The sequence below is a fragment of the Amphibalanus amphitrite genome, unplaced genomic scaffold (assembly GCF_019059575.1).
Source record: "Amphibalanus amphitrite isolate SeventyFive unplaced genomic scaffold, NRLGWU_Aamphi_draft 000077F_arrow, whole genome shotgun sequence".
NCBI lineage: Eukaryota > Metazoa > Arthropoda > Thecostraca > Balanomorpha > Balanidae > Amphibalanus > Amphibalanus amphitrite.
In genome coordinates, this window is record NW_024881573.1 from 827,508 (window position 1) to 850,868 (window position 23,361).

The following is a 23,361-nucleotide window of genomic DNA, read 5'->3' on the forward strand; positions in this document are numbered from 1 at the left end:
TCGGCTTGCTCTCGTCACGGGCAACACGCTCGTTTTTTCCGCGAAGCTCTAGCTCGATCAGGGGCCAAACGGCAAGGGGGGGGGTCCAACCGACCCCCCCCCCCTACACATTAGAAGCTGGAAAACGCCGCACACATGCGAGGGTTAACCCTATTAGTGGCAGGGGGTTGTTTTTATCCACCCCTCAGGTTTTTCGGGAATATCTCCGAAACCGCTGAAGCTACGATGCTGAAATTTTCTGACTTTTCCTAAAACTAAATTGGACTTATTCCCTGAAAATTTCAAGTTCATAACTTTACCAGGGGCGGCTCCAGAGCACTGGGAATTGGGGGTCCTATTCGTGAAGCGAGTCATTTGGCCGAAGATCACGATGCTGCACCAGTTTTACGAACAGTGAATGAAAGGTATACATGTGATAACATATACAGTTATTGTGCATCCTCTTTTGACACGTTTTTGCTATAATAGGCGGATCCAGGCGTCCAAAAAGGGGGGTTATGTTTTACCTCCCAACATAGGTGCCCTGACACCGCCTATGCATGACCAATACAATTGTAGTCGTTCTCTCATAAGAAAATTGTAACATAACAAGACCATTACCACCCTTTTTAGAAACAGGACCAACAAAAACCTTATTTACTATACTTTTTGTGTACCCCCGGCCCAATCTCAATGATCTGTATCCGCCTATGATTTTTGAAAATGCATATTTTTAGGATCCATGTGAATTCCTGGTTCATTCTCTATCGATCGGCAAAAGTTGCGTTAGGATTGGTTCAGAAACCTGGCCGTGATAAACAGTCTAAAATGTATCTGCAATTTGCCCGTTTTTACCCCCCTCTACCCCCCCTGTTGACATATTTTAATTTTTATTTTTTAGAAATGTAGATCACGTTGAGCGAAATCGAATGCCGTTTGAATTTTGAAAATCGGCCCGTTAGATCTCGAGATATCAAGGGGGGGTCGTAAACAGCCCCCCTGCCACTAATAGGGGTATACCAGGAGCCTGCCACTAATAGGGTTAACCATCCCCTGTATTGGTGTTTTTCCAGCCGCGAACGTAGGTACTCGTATAGGGGGGGGGGGGGGGCGTTGGACCTCCCTTGCCGTTTCGCCCCTGATCGAGCTAGAGCTTCGCGGAAAAAAAAACAAGCGTGCTGCCCGTGACGAGAGGAAGCCGATGATACCCAATTTTAACCCTCGCCGGCACAGGCCATTGCGTCCTTCGGCGGCACGACCCCCCCCCTCGCGTTTGGCCCCTGATCAAGCTGGAAAAAACGAGCGTGTTGCCCGTTACGAGAGGAAGCCGATGATACCCAATTTTAAGGTCCTAGGTCATCGGGTGACCTTCCAGGTCAGGTCAATGACCCGAAAACCGGGAAAATCGGGACCTATTAGAAAGTCGTAAAGTGTGGCTGCTATGTGGTTTTCCGGGGTGCTGATCACGAATATCGTGTTAGTTTTGATCAGAGATGATGTTTTAAGCATTTAGACCAGGTCGGGTCAGGTCAGGTCAGGTCAACCGGTAGGGGTTGTGACGGGTATTCGTGTTACGTGTCAACCGCCTCTGACAGCTTCGTAACATGTTACGAAGGCACCAAAACTACTTCGTAAATGTTCAAATGGTTGCTAAATTCGAATTCAGCTAAAAAACTAGCCTAGAACATGAAAAACTCGAAAAAGTGAACCGAGGTCACCCGAGGTCACCAAAGGTCAATGACGTGACCTGACCTTCAGGTGACCTTGACAGTTGACACCCACCCTTATGTATGGGAGCAACATCAAATCACATGTTTGAACGTTTGAAATCACGAAAAGCTTGCAAACGCGCGGCTAATGCGAGCCGACATACGCCGAATCGCGATTTCGGCCAAACATGGTCACGGAAAAGAGGTCACAGGTCGCGAGTTATTCGCAAAAAATCGAGGGGGGTCCGTTCGACTCCCCCCTATACGGGCGAGGGTTACCCCCGAGTTGCTGGGGGGCGTTAAACGCCCCCACTTTTTTCGCTGGGCCATAGCAAAAAAAAAAAAAACGGCGCGCCGCAGGCACGCCAAATTTTGGGTGCCTCTAGGGAATTGTTTGACGTTTATTGTGACAAAATTTCAAAAAAAAATCGGCCGGAAAATTTTTGAGATATCGAGGTTTCAGTGATGTCATGATTTCTTGGTTTTCGACCAAACACGTTATATGTTCAAAAAATCATATAAAATCACAGAATAGACATACAGACATGCCGTAAACGCCATTAGACTGCCAATACCATGAACAATCAAATGGCTATCTTCGATTATTGATTATCGTTCCGCATTTTCCAAAATCTTGAACTGAATCTTGGCAATTTCTCATGACTACTTCACGACCATGATACATGCATTTCTTAATTTGAACTTTTTGACCCAAACACGTACACATATGATAAAATGAATGTCACCATCGTGTTCTACGCCCCAAATTACCCATAAAACATGTGTCACAGGCTGCGAATATCAGTTTTGATTTTCGGGGATATGTGTCTAGCCGGTTGACCTGACCTTGACCCTGACCTATGCTTGACTGACCCCTACATGGAGCTGACACTCTTGTAGGCCTTATATGATGGATTGTGCACCGTTTTGACAGAGTTTATGACGGGAGGCGCCCATTGTGAAGTCCTGAAGTCCATGCTACTGAAAGTCCGATTTCAGGTGTTTGACGTGACCTTGACCCGACCTGTGACCTCAAAATTCAACTTTAAAGTACTCATCTGAAGCGTCTTGTCGCGTTCTTTCGTTTGCCGCCTCGTTCGTTTCGCTGCGCCTATTGGTTCTCGAGTTATCGGCTGAGGGCGTTTAACGCCCCCCCCCCCCCAGCAAACGGTGGGTGGCGAAATACCCCAGCAACTGCCGGGTTAAGGACCTGCATCGGCTCTGAGGGCTCAACTTGGCCTTTTCTGGACTCTGGGGTCCAACACCAGCCCAAGCCTGTCTTTTAGGGTGCCACACTGACCCCTGAGGGTCCCATCCTTGCCTCAAGGACCCGCATTAGCCTTTGAGAGCCTAAGTCGGCCTCTGATGGCCTCAAACTGCCATTTTCAGGCTGGTCTCTGAGGGCCTTAACCCGCGAGTTGCTGGGGGGGGGGGCGTTAAACGCCCCCACTTTTTTCGTCGCGCCATAGCATAAAAACGGCGCGCCGCAGGCGCGCCAAATTTTGGGTACCTGTAGGGAATTGATTGAAGTGTATTGTGACAAAGTTTAAAAAAAAATCGGTCGGAAAATTTTTGAGATATCGAGGTTTTAGTGACGTCATGTTTTCTGAGTTTTCGACCAAAAACGGCATATGTTCAAAAAATCATATAAAATCACAGAACAGACATAGAGACATGCCGTAAACGCCATTAGACTGCCAATACCATGAAGAATGAAATGGCTATCTTCGATTATTGATTATCGTTCCGCATTTTCCAAAATCTTGAACTGAATCTTGGCAATTTCTCATAACTACTTCACGACCATGATACATGAATTTCTTAAATTGAACTTTTTAAGCCAAACACGTACACATATGATAAAATGAATGTCACCATCGTGTTCTACGCCCCAAATTACCCATAAAACATGTGTCACAGGTTGCGAATATCAGTTTTTATTTTCGGGGATAATGTGCCTGCCCGGTTGACCTGACCTTGACCCTGACCTATGCTTGACTGACCCCTGCATGGAGCTGACACTCTTGTAGGCCTTATATGATGGATTGTGCACCGTTTTGACAGAGTTTATGACGAGAGGCGCCCATTGCGAAGTCCTGAAGTCCATGCTACTGAAAGCCCGATTTCAGGTGTTTGACCTGACCTTGACCTGACCTGTGACCTCAAAATTCAACTTTAAAGTACTCATCTGAAGCGTCTTGTCGCGTTCTTTCGTTTGCCGCCTCGTGCGTTTCGCTGCGCCTATTGGTTCTCGAGTTATCGGCTGGGGGCGTTTAACGCCCCCCCCCCAGCAAACGGTGGGTGGCGAAATACCCCAGCAACTGCCGGGTTAAACTGGCCTCTGAGGGCACAAACCGACCTCTAAAGGTCCCACACCGGTTGCTGATGGCCCATTTTCTGCCTCTGAGATCCAAGACTGACCCTTTTGTGCCTCTGAGGGCCCCGTACTGGCTTCTGAAGGATTGATGCCGGTCTCTGAGGACCAATGTCAGTCTTATAAGGGCCTCACACTGATATCTGAGGCCCACATTTGCCTCTGATGGCTCCAAATTGAGGCCCTATTTAGTCCCCAATCAGCCTATAAGGTCTCTGATGGCCCTATTTTGTTGTCTGGCTTGGGACCCATGGCTTACACCTTTAGGCGTCACGCACTGGCCTCTGAGAGCCCACATCGGCCTCTGGGGTTCCATACGGGCCTTTGAGGCCGCTATGGCCATGGGCCCCTGTACGCTAGCACCGCCCCCCCCCCCTCCGAGGGTTGGCAAAGTTGCCAAGTTGCCCCCACCCCCAAACGCCAAGTCTGCTACCGCCCCTGCATTCAGATGCATCCATTGTAAAAAATAACTTGCACTGCAGTGATTGGGGGCTGGGGCACTGGCTGCTAGCAAGTTTTTTTTTTCCGGGAAACCGAAGTGGTAGTTCCTACCGGACGTCTGACCGGACCTTTATTTTTGCATTTGCTTCTGGGTGGGCAAATCGACGCCACTGTGTGGGCAATTGTGGTGACTGGGTAGGCATTTGCCCACCCAGTGGGTATGTTAGAGGAGGCCCTGAAACGGCCTAGACAGTTTGAAAACGGTCTAGTCAGTTTTCAAACGGTCTGGCAAAGTACAACAGACTCTGAAGATGACTTAATGGATACAGGTTGGTCGATGATCAGGTTGTATCCATGAATACTTGCGCATTCTACCGAATGACTCGTCTACGTCGAACATTTTCTTACTGTGCAGATGCTCGGCCCGGCCGTTTTCCCGATAATATTACTAATAATACAATTTCTCGGTCCGCCTGTTTATCGGCCATCCAGTTGATGGAGCCTGGTGAAGCCACCACAGGCAGTACGTAGGGCGACGTAAGCAAATTGTGTTGCTGATGCACTTCTGCTTTTTGTTTGAGGATGCCGTTTCGTATTTATTGATGTGTGGGGAAGGGGAGGTGGAGGGAAAACTTCAGGCCCGTTGGAGAGGGAAAATGGCAGAACCCTGAATATAAACGATCGAGTGGTTTAGTCGGGGTAGAACCAAGACAAATTAACCCGCGCCCGGCCGGGGGGGGTGTTTGAACACCCCCCTGCGGATACACCTGTTTGTGCATCTTTTCCGCACATGTTGTGAAAATTTCAGACCCAGGTCGCCTTTGGTCAGGTCACCAGACCACGCCAAGTGACCTACCTCACCTCAGAAAAAATAAGAATGCTCGTCATAGCTACACCGACTGAACGATTGCCTTGAAACTTTCAGCGATTGATTAGAGCAACATTATCTATAAAATATTTATCTCGAAATTTTGATATGGATGACCTGAGGTCAGGTCAATTTTGCGGCCTCTCCATTATAAGTCAATGTGAGAAAATTGAAAAGCGTCTGTTTTGCACGAACGTTGTTCTAGACACTCTCAAACATCGAGATGTAGGTAAAATTGACACACTGAACCGGAAAATGGCAACTGTCACCCTTTGTTATGTCCCCGAGGTCATATCAGGTCACGAACAGAATCTTACAGCTTTTCGCTAATAATTTCTGATAGAGGCTTGCTAGAGCGCTGAAAACGCCTTAGGTGTGTTCGGCTCGACGTTGCGGATCGACTGATATGCAACATGACCTTTTCCGGTCAGGTCATCACCTTGACCTGAGGTCAAATTTTCAAGTCGACCTTTCAAGGTCAAAGTATAGTTCATTCGACGCGTCTCGACGAGAGGAACACGATGCTGGCAAAAGTAATGTCATGGCTCTTTTGAGTTAAAAGTTATTGCCAAAACAAAAACGCTTTCGGTAAAAACGACTATTTTTGGAGTTTTTGCCCTCTGGAGGCTGAACCGTTGACCTAAGGTCAACTCTGACAGCAATCTCCAGAAAGGTCTGTGAAAGGGCTATCGAATGCGCTTTTCTTCGGCGCTGTAGCTCTATTGGTTCCCCAGATAGCCAACGGCAGTTTCCAAAAATCTCGGAGCACCGGAATCTCGGTGCTCCGAGATTCCGGCGCGGAATCTCGGAGCACCGGCCCGGCGCGGGTTGAAGTACCGGTTATGGTAGTGTTGTATGAAAACTTCATCATATCCCGGTCCTCACCGCGCCCGGTTGACCGCCGGCGGCTGGCCGGTGGCGTACGCCGGCAATACTTGACCATTGCGGTGGAAGGCGAAACTTTGAAGTCCGGGGGAAAGCCCGGGTCGACCGGGCGTTATACAGGCCGGGCCTCCGTCCTGCTAATGTCTTCCTGACCATGATTTCATGGTGCCTTGTAATGTCATGAAATGGTCGTGCTTCAACAAACTCAACATTGTCCAGCTATCTTCATGCAGACCCGATTGTTTTCAAAGTGCCTAGACCGTTTGCAAACGGCCTGGTGTCTCGAAAGTTGTCATACGGCCTAGACGGTTTCCAAACAGCCTGAAATTTCAGGCGGTTTGCATACAGCCTGGAATTTCAGCCCGTATTCAAACGGCCTGACTTTTCAGTCCGTTTGCATACTGACTGGGCTGTCCAGGCCGTTTGCAAACGGACTGAGTTTTCATACGGCCTGTAACATATACATGAGGCGTATGAGGCGTATAATAATCAAAAGAAGTTCGTTCGTAAACGTTAGCGCTCGAAGGTCGTTTGTAATCGTAAAGGCGTTGAGATCGTGGTCGCAAGGTTCACATTTTCGAACAACAGTCGACGATTCACATACATTTTCACATCAGGAGCTACTTCACTTGTGCACGACTATCACCTATGCATGCAGCGCCCCATACACGACTGGTACCTCCCACCCTGGCAAGATGTTGAGGCTTCTCTGTTTGTCCACCCTTGAAATATAAAAACCCTCCTTGACCTTTCGTTTGCTCCAATTTCTTTCATAATCCAGAATTTTGACGTCGTCCCACATGATGTCATGCCCCGTTTCCACCACATGTCTTGAGATACCCGAATGATCCCCGTTCCCCTGAGCTATAGCCCGCCTATGCTCTGCCTCCCTTGTCTTCAGCTTCCTCCCTGTCTCCCCCACATAAAGCTTCCCACACTGACACTGATACTGGTAAACTACCCCCGACTTATCCTTAGACTCTAGCCTGTCTTTTGGTTTAACTAGCCTTGCTTTCAGATTTGCAGCCGGTCTCGTACTAACTTTTGCATATGGGCGTAGGATGCGTGTCACCTGCTCACTAACCCCCTGGACATACGGAATGCTAATAAACGTGCGTCTGTCCTCCTCCGACGCTCTACTCTCCCGCCCTGACCCATCTTCCCTACCTGCCTTAAGCCGCTCCCTATTCTTGACCTGATTGTAAACCCGACGCACCATTCGTTTTGGGCAGTTGTTTTTCGCTAGTGCTCGCTCAATATTCATTGTCTCACGCTTCTCGTCTTCCTGTGCCGTCGTGAAGCGTGAGGCACGTGTGAATAGTGTTTGTGGGACCGATGTCTTGTGTTGTGTGCTGTGGTGCGATTCAAAGTGAAGATATTTGTCTGTTTGTGTTGGCTTCCTAAATACTTCTGTTTTTAGAGTGCCCCCTTCCTGCTTGCATACCCTTACATCCAAAAAAGGTCTTGGATGTAAGACGATCTCAACGCCTTTACGATTACAAACGACCTTCGAGCGCTAACGTTTACGAACGAGCTTCTTTTGATTATTATACGCCTCATACGCCTCATGTATATATTGCGACGTATAGGTGGCGGTGGGCGAGTGTATGTACTTTGAGGCTTTATATCATTGTTTAACGAAATGTGTAAGTGTTATTATGTATTTGCATCCTTCCAACCAGGCGAGCACTTTAACTATTTTCGCGTGAAAATGAGATTGTATTTTTTTCAAATGTGTATTGTCTTGTTGTGTTAGAACATATACCTATGGCTGACGAAGAAGGCAGTAGCCTTCGAAAGCTACCAATTATATAAACTTTACTGGTGTGGAATAACTCTTTTTGCCATAAACAATATGTCCCAGTACAATAATTCCATTTTTAAAGGGACTATCCCACCTTCTAAAATGTTGTTAAAACCAGTTAAATTGTGCCCGACTTTATAGATTGGATGACCAGGAACACGGTTCTGGCATTTATTTTTCATTAAACATCTTAGGCTTCCCATATTCCAAACACAAACTTTCAAATATGTGACGTCACAGCCCAAAATTATCTCCTTCCCCAGGTCACATTACTGTCATAAAGCTGATTCTTTTTACTCTGTAGACACCACAACAAAGTTCAGACCAAGTTTTAAGCGATTTTTCAACGAACAACCCCATTTAAATCAGAATGACTAAACGAGGTGACGTCACACTAACGGTCGCTCCATGTTGAAGATAGGGCCTTGTACAAGGCCCATTTTCAAATGAAGGGAACGAATTTCTTCAACACCAAGAGGCCGCGGGGGTTGCAACCTAGATAGATAGTGGTTTCTGAACCTCGCCGCAAACTTGGCTATCTCAACTCAAACCCCATGTTAAAGGTGGGGTAGTCCCTTTAAAGTTATCAAGGAACGCTTTGGTCAAGATGTGCTAACGATATCAAGACAATACGAGAAGAAAATGTTTAAGCTAGCTAAGTTTAGAAATCATTTAACTTTTGCGGTAAAGTGCAAGGTTAATAATCTAGTACCGAAAGGAATGCGTCTGAAGTGTGGGGTGCGGACTGGAAAAGCAAAGGAAATCATCAAAAAAGCTGAACGACAAATACTCCGCGAGCATACGAGACAGGCGAAGAACACGAACGACGCACTTCGACACGAAATAGAAAAACACTAAGAAACACTACGACGGAAGCTAGGGGATTCAGTCTTCCAACAACTAGCAACTATCGTTCGGGAAAGGAGCCGAGCACTTTTCGACAAAGTCAAGACCAGGCAGCGCCAGAAGTACGAACAAAAATTCAGAATCCGAATGCGACCGTCAATGGCTCGCGGAACCGAGGAGGCACGATACCACCAGATGGAGGTGCAGCAGATGAGGAAGGGGAAGACAATGGGAGAGAAGGAGGCAGCACGGCACCAGGAACCGGGGAATTTGCAGAAGAGGAGCAGGAGACAATGGTGGACGAGAAACCCGCGGAAGAAGCTGGCCCAGGTGTAACGACAGAGCAGACAGGAGACGGAGGAGGACAGGATGACAGCGAAGACAAATGGGTGGTGAATCTAGCCGGGGTACATCTGAGCGATGATGAGGTCAGTGTGCTTCGCAAGGGTCTTTACTTTGTACCGACACCGACTAGCCTTCCAGTCGCTGACTTTGTAGCCGCCGTTGAAAACGTTTGCCGGTCAGAAACGGTCACGCCAGAAGAAGCGAATAGGATCAGATTTGATGTCACTAAGGCGCTTAATTCTTTCCGTCCGCCACAAAAGAGGAATCTAAGTAAGGGGGAGTGGAAAGCGTTGCACGACCTACAAAGTAGACAGGATATCATGATCTTACCCGCTGATAAAGGCAGGTCGGTGTGTGTACTGTCACGTGAACAGTATCAGAACAAGTTGCAGGCACTGCTGGATGATCAGGATACGTATGCTGACCTGGAGAGGGACCCCACTGGTAGATACACTCGGGAAGTCAGGGGGGTATTGAAAGAATTAGAGCTGAGGCCAGTTTTACCAAAAAATACCAGCCGGCCGCCGAAATAAAATATCCAGCCGAAAAAATAGCCGCCACACAGCCACGAGTTTCACCAACAAAAAAATTCCAGCCAACATCGGCCGGAAATATTTGTCGCCGGCAGTCAGCTGATATTTTAATATCGATAATGGTCAAGGAGATTGATAAATTATTTAAAACATGTTTCAAATAAAGTTAAGCGTGTTTTTTTAAAGCAAATACAACAAAGATTGAGAAATATTATTATTGGACAACATAACATATATTTTCAAGAGTTGTAACCACAAAATAGACCATAATAAACTTGCCAATACAAGACCACCAAATTGTAAACCTACGTCATTTATGACGGTCACGATAGGAAGCGTGCGTTTTAGTGGATCTTTTTTTCCTGTCAGCCTATCATTTTTCATTTTTACAATACCTTCAACTTGCAATTAACCTTTTTGTCTGCTTTTAGTTGCACCTTGTAGAAAATAATCGTGTCGAACGTGCACGCAATGTATGGACCCCCACTCCCACCTTTTATGAGGTGGGGACTATAATAGATGGGACCCGCTCCCGACGCGGGAGTCGCACCTCTTTCCTAGATGTCAAAAGAGTGGGGAAGAAGCGGCAAACATTGTTCCCAGAGGCGCCACCTGAAGCTGGACGGACAGTTCCGCTGTCGAGCGAGTGAACTGCGGTGCTGCGAGGCGGCTTCGCGCGCACTGCATTACACCTACTTCTAGGACCAAGAGGGCTAAGGATTCGCCAAAGCCTATATGGGTAAAGCCTTGTGCCAAGGCGAGTGTCATACCTCAGGAAGATACCTACCCAGATTAACTGCACCGCGGTCATTGCAGGGCTGAGGGCGGTCGTTCGCCCCACTTCGGCGAGGTGGAGGTCATGCTGCCCGGCTAGGTGGTTTCAGCCGATATGCAGGCCCCGTTTGCCGGGCCCGGTCAAGACGAAGGAATGCCACACAGCAAACAATATAAGCTCCGGCCCCGCTACACTGGTCCGGCTCGTAACAATACCTGCGCTAGCTTCGTCGACCGTCGTTCGACTGCGCCCAGTACCGCTCAGTGGAAAGTCCTGCCGAACTCGTCCACGTGTGCCGAGATCATTCGTTGCGCACGGACACAATCGTCCGACGGAGACCGCTTTACATGATGATCGCGTGGTGACCACCTTTTCGCCGGCTTCCACGCCCAGTCGAGCCGTCTGGCTACGCCCCAACCAAATGATCGTTCTAAGCCTTTCGACTGGTTTGCAAAACTCGGGTCTAATATCGAAGTATTTGGGAGTTAGGACACGTTAAATCCGTGTTCATGAACAAATATACATTATGCAACTAAAAACGCCTTACCTACTTTAACTTTTCTGGGCTGATGACAAGTTAAACACCTATTCATTGTAATATTTCTAAAATGTAAATAAATCATGAGCGATGAGCGTAAAAAAGGTGAAAAAAAGCGATCAACTAGAAGCTAGCGTGGGAATCCACTGACGTAGGTCGCCTCGTACTGGCGCAGCTCGTACAGCGGCACCGGCGTCTCCCGCACCCGGCCGTCCACCTTGCCCGCCTGCGCCATCAGCCGCTAGAAATGGCTGCGCTGCCGCTCAAACATTAGCGTGACCGCCTGGCCGGCCCGGCTAACGCGCGCCGTCCGACGCACGCAGTGTGCCTTCAACAGCGCCGGGATGTCGTACGACACGACCGCGTCCACGGCGTCCACGTCAATACCGCGCGCCATAGCCTCGAGCACACCAGCATCTCAGCTGGCGCGCGCCGCCGCCGCGCTGGCCCGCCGGCACTGCCCCAGGGAACTCGGCCTCGCGCGCGCCCAGCACCGACAGCGGTAGCTCCAGCTGGTGCGCTGCCTCGTTCCAGTTGACCAACACGAGCGAGCGCCGCCAGTCGGGCTGTCGGAGCAAATTGTGCATCAGCAGCGGCTTCAGCGGCTGCGGCGCCACCACGTTGAACGACTCGCTCAGCTCGGCCGGCGTGGTGAACCTGCCGACGAACTGACCGGGCAGTGCGACGGCGGGCCGGCGTGCCGGCCACCCGCCGGCACGCCGGCCGGCGGGTGGCCGGCACGGCCACGTTGAGCGGCATTCGCTCCAGCTTCTCCGGCCTCCGGGTTCTGTGACAGGGTAGCCAAGAACGGCAGCTTCTGCAGCGGCAGGTGAGGCGCGCAGACGGCGGCGGCCGTCAGCCGGCCGGCGATGCAGGGCGGCGGGCCGTGGCTGCCGCCACCCGCTCCACCGCTTTCAGCCAGCCCGTCTCGGCCATCTCGATCACCCGGTCGGCTTCGTCGATCACCAGGTAGCGCAGGTGCGCTAGCGAGAAGCCCTCGGCGCTGGGTATGTGATCCATCAGCCAGCCAGGAGTGCTCACCACGATCAGCCAGGGAGACCGGGCCGCGCGGCCCCACCGCCACCAGTTGGTGCCCCCCCCCCCTCGTGCCACTTCGTCTCCACCCAGCAGCCGGACGCAGAGCGGCGTGTCGGCGTCGTACTGGCGGAACACGGCGGGCACCTGAGCGGGCAGCGCCTGTGTGGGTAGCACAGCTAGCGCGCGCACCCGGCGGCCGGCGCACCGCGGCGCCGCGCCTGCACCAGCGGCAGCACGAACGGCAGCGTCTTACCGCGGCCGGCCGGCGCCGAGACGCAGAGGTCGGCCGGTGGCAGCGGCGACTCTGCGGCCGCCAGCAACTCGGGCAGCACTGTCACCTGCACCAGGAACACCTGTTCGATGCCCTCGGCGGCCAGCCGGGCGCGCAGCTCGGGGCAGAGCGCCGGCAGATTGGCCGGCGCCGGCCGCCGGTCGCCAATCGGCTGCGGGTGCGCCAGCCAGTCGGGCAGCGCACGCGGTGCACGGCCTGTCGGCTCGAGCGCTCCACCTCGTCCAGCACGGTGAAGTCGTCCGCGGCGGCGTCTCCGTCCGACTCGGAGGTGTCCTCACTGTCGTTATTGGCGACGGCGGCTGCCGCTGTGCGCTCAGTCAGGTCGGCCATCACAGCAACACTCGCCGATGATTGGCGTCATCGAAACCGTCGGACGACGGTGGATTCACCACCGTTTTTGCAGCAGAGACTGGAAAAACCTCAGCAATAAACAAGGAAAAACATCACAACATGCCACAGCCCGCAATTGTGCATATTGTCATTTTATTTCTCACATGACAGAAAATATTGGCTGCCTTATTCTAGGAACTGGCATGAAAAACATAAGCTAAAATCAAGCTAAGTGAATTATTATTGTATTTCAACATGAGACTGGGAAAAAATCCTTGTCACTGTCAACATGACCAGCGTAACGGACGGGCTGCATGAACATTTCGGCGCATGATCTGAAAACTCTGTGTTCAGAAATTTCAGCGCTGAGGTGAACAAATAACATTTTGACCGCAATTTGCCCAAGATTACTTTACTACTCAGGTTGGTTCACTAGGGAAATAAAGGCGCCGTAGCTACGTCACGGATTTGGTAGCAATCTGGTAGCAATTTTTGCAGACATCAATGGCGCACGTGTTGTTTGATCGTCGCCAATACTATTTTACTGCACTATTTTGTTATTTCACTGCAATGTATTGTACATTACATTTGAAAATTAAAATAAAGAAATATTCGTAACCCAGCAAGTCAGTTATTCTTTGAGGCAGCACTCTGTCAGCATTGAGCCTTCAGAATGTGTTATTTGATAGACTTTCCCACATGTTCTACTCTTGTGGAAAACTTTCTTAGTCATCAAAAATGTATGCACATATGAATAATTAGAACTTCATTTTCAAAGTTTTATAGAAATAAGAATTCACATAACATTATCATAAGGCTACCTGTCCATTTCGTCCAACCAATTAAATATTCATCCAGCAGAAGGGAGGTACCTCTGAGAAGGTACTGATATCTCTTATCTACACCAATATTTCAGGAAAATGACAGAAGCCCCGTTTCCATGACACTTCTGAATCCGGATTAGCTCCGAATCCGGATTCAAACGACCATGGAAACGGCACATTTCGCGTTGGGGGATCGGATCGGGTAATCCGGATTCAAAAAGAAGATTAGAGAGGCCGATCCCACTTTGGCAGCATATGGCAGCACTATTCCCTTTGCGGCAGGCGGTGCCGCCGCCATTTTGAACTGAGCGTTTCGGCGCCAGTTTTGGTCTGCGGTTTATGTTTGCTGCAATAATTGGGATAAATTTTCTTAACCAATTGTTACAAAGCACGGCAGAAACTTACATGGTCGCAAGAGAAGACGACAGACGACACTACACACTCAGCACACCCACGTCCACCCTCCCCGAGCGGCACCGCGCGACACTAGGGGACGCGTCAAGGTCGCGCCGTCTCCCCTACCCGCCTCGGCGGGGACCCTCGCCGCCGGCCGTACAGTCTGTCTTAAAAGTACCGCGCAAAGTGACAGTGGATCCATCATGCCTGACCGAGGAAGGGCATACTAAATTTGAGTCACTGAAGCAATTCACATCATCGTCCATTCCCTAGGTCAATTGGTTCGGCGACTTTCAAATTATAGCAGCCCCTTCCTCAGTCAGGCTTGATGGATCCACCGTCACTTTGCGCGGTACTTTTAAGACAGACTGTACAGTCTCGCCGCCGGCCGGGTACAGTCTCGCCGCCGGCCGTACAGTCTTTAACACTGACACCGTGGTCGCTGAATCCCAATCGGTAGTCTCTGCGCACAAACCAGGGCGTATTTTAAGGGATTTTCACTGGGTCGGCAATCACAATTAGGGGCGGCATTTTGTACTCATAGGGGCGGCACTTGGCATCTGAGGGGGCGGCATACCTACTGATATTTAATGACCAAAAAAGACACGTTCGACGGTTCTTTTATAACTCTTCCTAAGTAATGATTCCAGATTCAACCTAAGCTCAGCGGTATTACGTTTATTTTTCCGGGATATAGTATTTCTCTCACCATAATGCGATTAATGAACTATAATTTGACCTTCCAAAAAAATAATTTTAAAATTTTACCTCAGGTAAACATGTTACATACCAGTCGATTCGTATCGTCAAGCTTAAAATATTCACGGCGTTTTATGGTTCTATCTAGAACAGTGGTCGGCAGGTCGCAGGAGAGTGCCCACTTTATGGGCGCTGGACGGGGCCATTACCCCCACTTGTCATACTCCATTGCTTACACAGCAAGGGTTGCTGATATTCGGCCATATCCTTTGACGCCTCTATTTTTCTGCATAGGTATAAATAAAATGCAACACAATTAACTCTCTTTTTTATGGAGAGGGAGAGCGGGTGGAGTAAGGATTAACTCATACATTTTTTATTTATTAGTCACTAGCGTAATGAACAGCGTATTGCAACGATACGTTCATCCCTCCCCCCCCCCCCTAAGTTAACGAATGTTATACCTACCTACTCAAACATTTTCGTGACCCCAGTGACATTGTCATTGAGTTTTTGAAATTTTAATGACCTTCACTCGGTAACTTTCTCTCCGGCTCGGCCGGCGGACAAAACGCAAGCGAAGACAATGCGGGGAGTCCGGTGCTCTACCAACTGAGCCACAGAACAGGCAAATGCTCACCATAGATATACCGACTGAACGATCCCTTTATAATTTCAGCGATTGATAAGACAAACAGTGTGTAACTGTATATATAACCCTCGCCGGCACAGGCCATTTTGAGTCCTTCGACGGCACAAGGGGTGGTACGACGCCCCCTCGCGTTTGGTCCCTGATGGAGCTAGAGCTTCGCAGAAAAAAACGAGCGTGTTGCCCGTCACGAGACGAAGCCAATGATACCCAATTTCAAGGTCCTAGGTCATCGGTTGACCTTCCAGGTCAGGTCAATGACCCAAAACTCGGGAATATCGGGACCTGTTTGAAAGTCGTAAATTGTGGCTGCTAAGGGGTTTTCTGGGGTGCTGATCACAAATATCGTGTTAGTTTTGATCACAGATGATGTCGTTAAGCGTTTAGACCAGGTCGGGTCAGGTCAGGTCAGGTCAGGTCAGGTCAGGTCAACCGGTAGGGGTCGTGACGGGTATTCGTAGTACCTGTCATCCGCCTCTGACAGCTTCGTAACATGTTACGAAGGCACCAAAACTACTTCGTAAATGTTTAAATGGTTGCTAAATTCGAATTCAGCTCCAAAAACTAGCCTAGAAACATGTAAAACTCGAAAAAGTGAACCGAGGTCACCAAAGGTTAATGACCTGACCTGACCTTCAGGTGACCTTGACACCCACCCTAATGCATGGGAGCAACATCAAATCACATGTTTGAACGTTTGAAACCACGAAAAGCTTGCAAACGCGCGGTTAATGCGAGCCGACATACGCCGAATCTTGATTTCGGCCAAACATGGTCACGGAAAAGAGGTCACAGGTCAAAGGTCATTGAAGTCAGGGTCATAAAATTTGCAGGGTAGGTGTAAAATTGATCAATTCGAGGGTACTAACAGTTTCGTCGCGATCGGCCGCTTTTTACGCGAGTTATTCGCGAAAAACCTTAGGGAGGGTTGCATCAACCCCCCCCCCCCCTGTGCCGGCGAGGGTCAAAATGTAAGTCTCGAAATTGCGATGTCTCTGACCAAAGGTAAGGACAATTTTTGCGACCCTTCCATTAGGTATAAGGAAATGGGAGAAAATCAGGGCATGTGCCTCTTTTTTATAGGTAGAAAAATGTCAAAGTTAACGAATTTAAACATCAGAAAACAATTAAAAATGACACACTTAATCGGAAAATTGCCACCCACGACCCCTCGTTATGTCCTTGAGGTCATGTCAGGTCATGGTAGGCCTCCAGCAGTTTTTTCCAATAACTTCTGATAGAGACATTCGACATGCCTGAGCGATGAAAACACCTTACATAGATGATTTCAGTTTGACGATACAAATCGACTGATATGCAACATGACCTTTACCAGCCAGGTCATGACCTGGACCTGAGCTCAAAGTTCCCAAATGACGTTTGAATGTCAAATTATAGTTCATTCGACGCCAGGGCGTATTTTAACATGTTAACTGGGTCGGCAATTGCCGACCCAGTCACGAAGAATGCCGACCCAGTGACAGCCGTTTGCCGACCCAGTTGCCGCCCCCTCTAGGATGCAGCACGCACATGCAGGCTAGGTGCCGTCATTCATAGTGAGGCTGCTACGCTCCGAAATGATAATGCCGCCTCTTAAAGTGAAGCAGCCGTCTATAGAAAGTGATGATCCCACAACTCAATGTGACAGTGCCGCCCCTAAATCTGTTAGTAGTCCCACTCAATGTAATGGTGCCGCCCTTCTAAGCATCTGTGGAGCCCCTCAATGTGATGATACCGCCCCTCAAGAAGATGATGCCGCCCCTTTCAGTATCGGTGGCGCCCCTCAATGTGATGGTGCCGCCCTCAAAGTGCCGGTGGCGCCCCTGAATGTGATGGTGCTGCCCGCCAACGAGTCGATGGCGCCCCTCAAAATGATGCTGCCGCCCCTTAAAGTGTTGGCGCCGCCCCTTATAGTGTCAGTGACGCCCTTCGAAGTGTCAGAGGAACCCACCAATATAATGGTGCCGCCCCTCTAGATATCCACATAGCCCCTCATTGTGATGGTGCCGCTTCTCAAACCATCCGTGGCGCCCCTCAAAGTGATGGTGCCGCCCCTTACAGTGTCGGTGTTGTCTCCTCAAAAGTCAAGGTGCCGCCTCTCAAAGAAATGCTGGTGTCCCTCGATGTGTCGGGGGCGCTCCTCAATGTCATGTTGCCGCCCCTCAAACCTTCCGTAATGCCCCTCCACGTCATGGTGCCGCCCCCCAATGTGCTCACGGCGCCCTTAAATGTGATAGTAACGCCGGTCAAAGTGCTCCTGGCAGTGTCGGTGGCGCCCCTTATAGTGTCGGTGGCGCCCCTTATAGTGTCGGTGGCGCCCCGAACAGTATTGGTGGTGCCCCTCAAAGTGATGATGTCACCTCAAACAAACGGTGGCGCCCTTCGAAGTATCGGAGTCCCTAAATATCATACCTAGTGCCGCCCATTAACGATCTGTAGCGCCCCTCCATATGATGGAGCCGCCCCTTAAAGTATCCGTGGCGGTCCTTAAAGTTACAGTGCCGCCCCTTACAATGTGGGTAGCGTCCTCAAAATATGTCCCCCCCCCCCCCCCGAGTAATGTTGGTGTCTCTTCTTTAAGTATCGGAGGCGCTCCTCATTGTCATTTTGCCCCACATCACTGCTCACATGGCGCCCTTCAATGTAATGGTGCCACCCCTCAACGCTCAAAGAGATAATTGCGCTCCTCACAGTGTCGGTGGTGCCCCTCAAAGTGGTTTAAGTGCCCTAAAAAAAATGGGGGCGCGCCTCAAAAATCAAAATGATGCTGTCGGCCCTTAGCATATCTGCAGCGCCCCCAAAATGATAGTGCCTTCCTTAAACCGGCGCCGGGCTGAGTTTGTTTAACCCCCCCCCCCTCCCGACCCCTATAACTTGGCTACTTAGGCCACGTAGCGACACGCGGTAAGCGGTATTCGAAAGAGTGTCAAAAACTACTTGGGTTAGTTGGTTAACCGTGCTTTGGTTAGGTCAAGTCAAATGTCAAATATCAGGTGACCAGAGGTCATCTAAGGTGAAATGTGGGTGAAATGTTGTCTGTTTCAACATTTATTGACAAACTGGCGCATAACTCGGGGAAGAATAGAACTACAGCACCGCGAAAAAGCGCATTCGATAGCTCTTCAACGTTCCTATGAAGTCCTCAGACTTGACCTACGTCAACGGCTTAACCTCCAGAGCACAACTTGTTCAACCCGTGCCAGGCCGGGGAGGGTCGGAGGGGACAGTGGACCCCCCCCCCCCCCCGCCCCTCTACTGAGCTGTTTTAATGAAGAACCTTTTTACTGTAATAATTATTGACTCACGAAAGTTATGACATTGTTTTTTTCAGTGCTGTGCTCCTCTCGTCGAGATGCGTCGAATGAACTATAATTTGACATTCAAACGTCATTTGGGAACTTTGAGCTCAGGTCCAGGTCATGACCTGGCTGGTAAAGGTCATGTTGCATATCAGTCGATTTGTATCGTCAAACTGAAATCATCTATGTAAGGTGTTTTCATCGCTCAGGCATGTCGAATGTCTCTATCAGAAGTTATTGGAAAAAACTGCTGGAGGCCTACCATGACCTGACATGACCTCAAGGACATAACGAGGGGTCGTGGGTGGCAATTTTCCGATTAAGTGTGTCATTTTTAATTGTTTTCTGATGTTTAAATTCGTTAACTTTGACATTTTTCTACCTATAAAAAAGAGGCACATGCCCTGATTTTCTCCCATTTCCTTATACCTAATGGAAGGGTCGCAAAAATTGTCCTTACCTTTGGTCAGAGACATCGCAATTTCGAGACTTACATTTTGACCCTCGCCGGCACAGGGGGGGGGGGGGGTTGATGCAACCCTCCCTAAGGTTTTTCGCGAATAACTCGCGTAAAAAGCGGCCGATCGCGACGAAACTGTTAGTACCCTCGAATTGATCAATTTTACACCTACCCTGCAAATTTTATGACCCTGACTTCAATGACCTTTGACCTGTGACCTCTTTTCCGTGACCATGTTTGGCCGAAATCAAGATTCGGCGTATGTCGGCTCGCATTAACCGCGCGTTTGCAAGCTTTTCGTGGTTTCAAACGTTCAAACATGTGATTTGATGTTGCTCCCATGCATTAGGGTGGGTGTCAAGGTCACCTGAAGGTCAGGTCAGGTCATTAACCTTTGGTGACCTCGGTTCACTTTTTCGAGTTTTACATGTTTCTAGGCTAGTTTTTGGAGCTGAATTCGAATTTAGCAACCATTTAAACATTTACGAAGTAGTTTTGGTGCCTTCGTAACATGTTACGAAGCTGTCAGAGGCGGATGACAGGTACTACGAATACCCGTCACGACCCCTACCGGTTGACCTGACCTGACCTGACCTGACCTGACCTGACCCGACCTGGTCTAAACGCTTAACGACATCATCTGTGATCAAAACTAACACGATATTTGTGATCAGCACCCCAGAAAACCCCTTAGCAGCCACAATTTACGACTTTCAAACAGGTCCCGATATTCCCGAGTTTTGGGTCATTGACCTGACCTGGAAGGTCAACCGATGACCTAGGACCTTGAAATTGGGTATCATTGGCTTCGTCTCGTGACGGGCAACACGCTCGTTTTTTTCTGCGAAGCTCTAGCTCCATCAGGGACCAAACGCGAGGGGGCGTCGTACCACCCCTTGTGCCGTCGAAGGACTCAAAATGGCCTGTGCCGGCGAGGGTTATATATACAGTTACACACTGTTTGTCTTATCAATCGCTGAAATTATAAAGGGATCGTTCAGTCGGTATATCTATGGTGAGCATTTGCCTGTTCTGTGGCTCAGTTGGTAGAGCACCGGACTCCCCGCATTGTCTTCGCTTGCGTTTTGTCCGCCGGCCGAGCCGGAGAGAAAGTTACCGAGTGAAGGTCATTAAAATTTCAAAAACTCAATGACAATGTCACTGGGGTCACGAAAATGTTTGAGTAGGTAGGTATAACATTCGTTAACTTAGGGGGGGGGGGAGGGATGAACGTATCGTTGCAATACGCTGTTCATTACGCTAGTGACTAATAAATAAAAAATGTATGAGTTAATCCTTACTCCACCCGCTCTCCCTCTCCATAAAAAAGAGAGTTAATTGTGTTGCATTTTATTTATACCTATGCAGAAAAATAGAGGCGTCAAAGGATATGGCCGAATATCAGCAACCCTTGCTGTGTAAGCAATGGAGTATGACAAGTGGGGGTAATGGCCCCGTCCAGCGCCCATAAAGTGGGCACTCTCCTGCGACCTGCCGACCACTGTTCTAGATAGAACCATAAAACGCCGTGAATATTTTAAGCTTGACGATACGAATCGACTGGTATGTAACATGTTTACCTGAGGTAAAATTTTAAAATTATTTTTTTGGAAGGTCAAATTATAGTTCATTAATCGCATTATGGTGAGAGAAATACTATATCCCGGAAAAATAAACGTAATACCGCTGAGCTTAGGTTGAATCTGGAATCATTACTTAGGAAGAGTTATAAAAGAACCGTCGAACGTGTCTTTTTTGGTCATTAAATATCAGTAGGTATGCCGCCCCCTCAGATGCCAAGTGCCGCCCCTATGAGTACAAAATGCCGCCCCTAATTGTGATTGCCGACCCAGTGAAAATCCCTTAAAATACGCCCTGTTCGACGCATCTCGACGAGAGGAGCACAGCACTGAAAAAAACAATGTCATAACTTTCGTGAGTCAATAATTATTACAGTAAAAAGGTTCTTCATTAAAACAGCTCAGTAGAGGGGCGGGGGGGGGGTCCACTGTCCCCTCCGACCCTCCCCGGCCTGGCACGGGTTGAACAAGTTGTGCTCTGGAGGTTAAGCCGTTGACGTAGGTCAAGTCTGAGGACTTCATAGGAACGTTGAAGAGCTATCGAATGCGCTTTTTCGCGGTGCTGTAGTTCTATTCTTCCCCGAGTTATGCGCCAGTTTGTCAATAAATGTTGAAACAGACAACATTTCACCCACATTTCACCTTAGATGACCTCTGGTCACCTGATATTTGACATTTGACTTGACCTAACCAAAGCACGGTTAACCAACTAACCCAAGTAGTTTTTGACACTCTTTCGAATACCGCTTACCGCGTGTCGCTACGTGGCCTAAGTAGCCAAGTTATAGGGGTCGGGAGGGGGGGGGGGTTAAACAAACTCAGCCCGGCGCCGGTTTAAGGAAGGCACTATCATTTTGGGGGCGCTGCAGATATGCTAAGGGCCGACAGCATCATTTTGATTTTTGAGGCGCGCCCCCATTTTTTTTAGGGCACTTAAACCACTTTGAGGGGCACCACCGACACTGTGAGGAGCGCAATTATCTCTTTGAGCGTTGAGGGGTGGCACCATTACATTGAAGGGCGCCATGTGAGCAGTGATGTGGGGCAAAATGACAATGAGGAGCGCCTCCGATACTTAAAGAAGAGACACCAACATTACTCGGGGGGGGGGGGGACATATTTTGAGGACGCTACCCACATTGTAAGGGGCGGCACTGTAACTTTAAGGACCGCCACGGATACTTTAAGGGGCGGCTCCATCATATGGAGGGGCGCTACAGATCGTTAATGGGCGGCACTAGGTATGATATTTAGGGACTCCGATACTTCGAAGGGCGCCACCGTTTGTTTGAGGTGACATCATCACTTTGAGGGGCACCACCAATACTGTTCGGGGCGCCACCGACACTATAAGGGGCGCCACCGACACTATAAGGGGCGCCACCGACACTGCCAGGAGCACTTTGACCGGCGTTACTATCACATTTAAGGGCGCCGTGAGCACATTGGGGGGCGGCACCATGACGTGGAGGGGCATTACGGAAGGTTTGAGGGGCGGCAACATGACATTGAGGAGCGCCCCCGACACATCGAGGGACACCAGCATTTCTTTGAGAGGCGGCACCTTGACTTTTGAGGAGACAACACCGACACTGTAAGGGGCGGCACCATCACTTTGAGGGGCGCCACGGATGGTTTGAGAAGCGGCACCATTATGTATATGGAGGGGCGCTACAGAAAGTTAGAGGGCGGCAAAATTGTATTGATGAGTTCCTCCAAAACTTTGAAGGGCGCCACTGACACTGTAAGGGGCGGCACCAGCACTTTTAGGGGCGGCAGCATCATTTTGAGGGGTGCCACCGACTCGTTGACAGGAGACACCATCACATTTAGGGGCGCCACTGGCACTTTGAGGGAGGCACCATCACATTGAGGGGCGCCACCGATACTGAAAGGGGCGGCATCATCTTCTTGAGGGGCGGCATCATCTGCTTGAGGGGCGCCACCGATACTGAAAGGGGCGGCATCATCTTCTTGAGGGGCGGCATCATCTGCTTGAGGGGCAGCTCCATCACAATGAGGGGCTATGTGGATACCTAGAGGGGCGACACCATTATATTGGTGGGTTCCTCTGACACTTCGAAGAGCGTCACTGACACTATAAGGGGCGGCACTAACACTTTAAGGGGCGGCAGCATCATTTTGAGGGGCGCCACCAACTCGTTGGCGGGCAGCACCATCACATTCAGGGGCGGCATCATCTGCTTGAGGGGCGGCTCCATCACAATGAGGGGCTATGTGGATATCTAGAGGGGCGGCACCATTATATTGGTGGGTTCCTCTGACACTTCGAAGGGCGTCACTGACACTATAAGGGGCGGCGCCAACACTTTAAGGGGCGGCAGCATCATTTTGAGGGGCGCCATCGACTCGTTGGCGGGCAGCACCATCACATTCAGGGGCGCCACCGGCACTTTGAGGGCGGCACCATCACATTGAGGGGCGCCACCGATACTGAAAGGGGCGGCATCATCTTCTTGAGGGGCGGTATCATCACATTGAGGGGCTCCACAGATGCTTAGAAGGGCGGCACCATTACATTGAGTGGGACTACTAACAGATTTAGGGGCGGCACTGTCACATTGAGTTGTGGGATCATCACTTTCTATAGACGGCTGCTTCACTTTAAGAGGCGGCATTATCATTTCGGAGCGTAGCAGCCTCACTATGAATGACGGCACCTAGCCTGCATGTGCG

General features: G+C 49.7%; 1 protein-coding gene across 1 annotated transcript in view; it reads right to left on the reverse strand.

The window, feature by feature from the left end:
• LOC122379422 (intraflagellar transport protein 74 homolog) overlaps positions 1-23,361 on the reverse strand; it is a 439,917-nt gene that overhangs the window by 123,279 nt on the left and 293,277 nt on the right. The window lies entirely within an intron of this gene.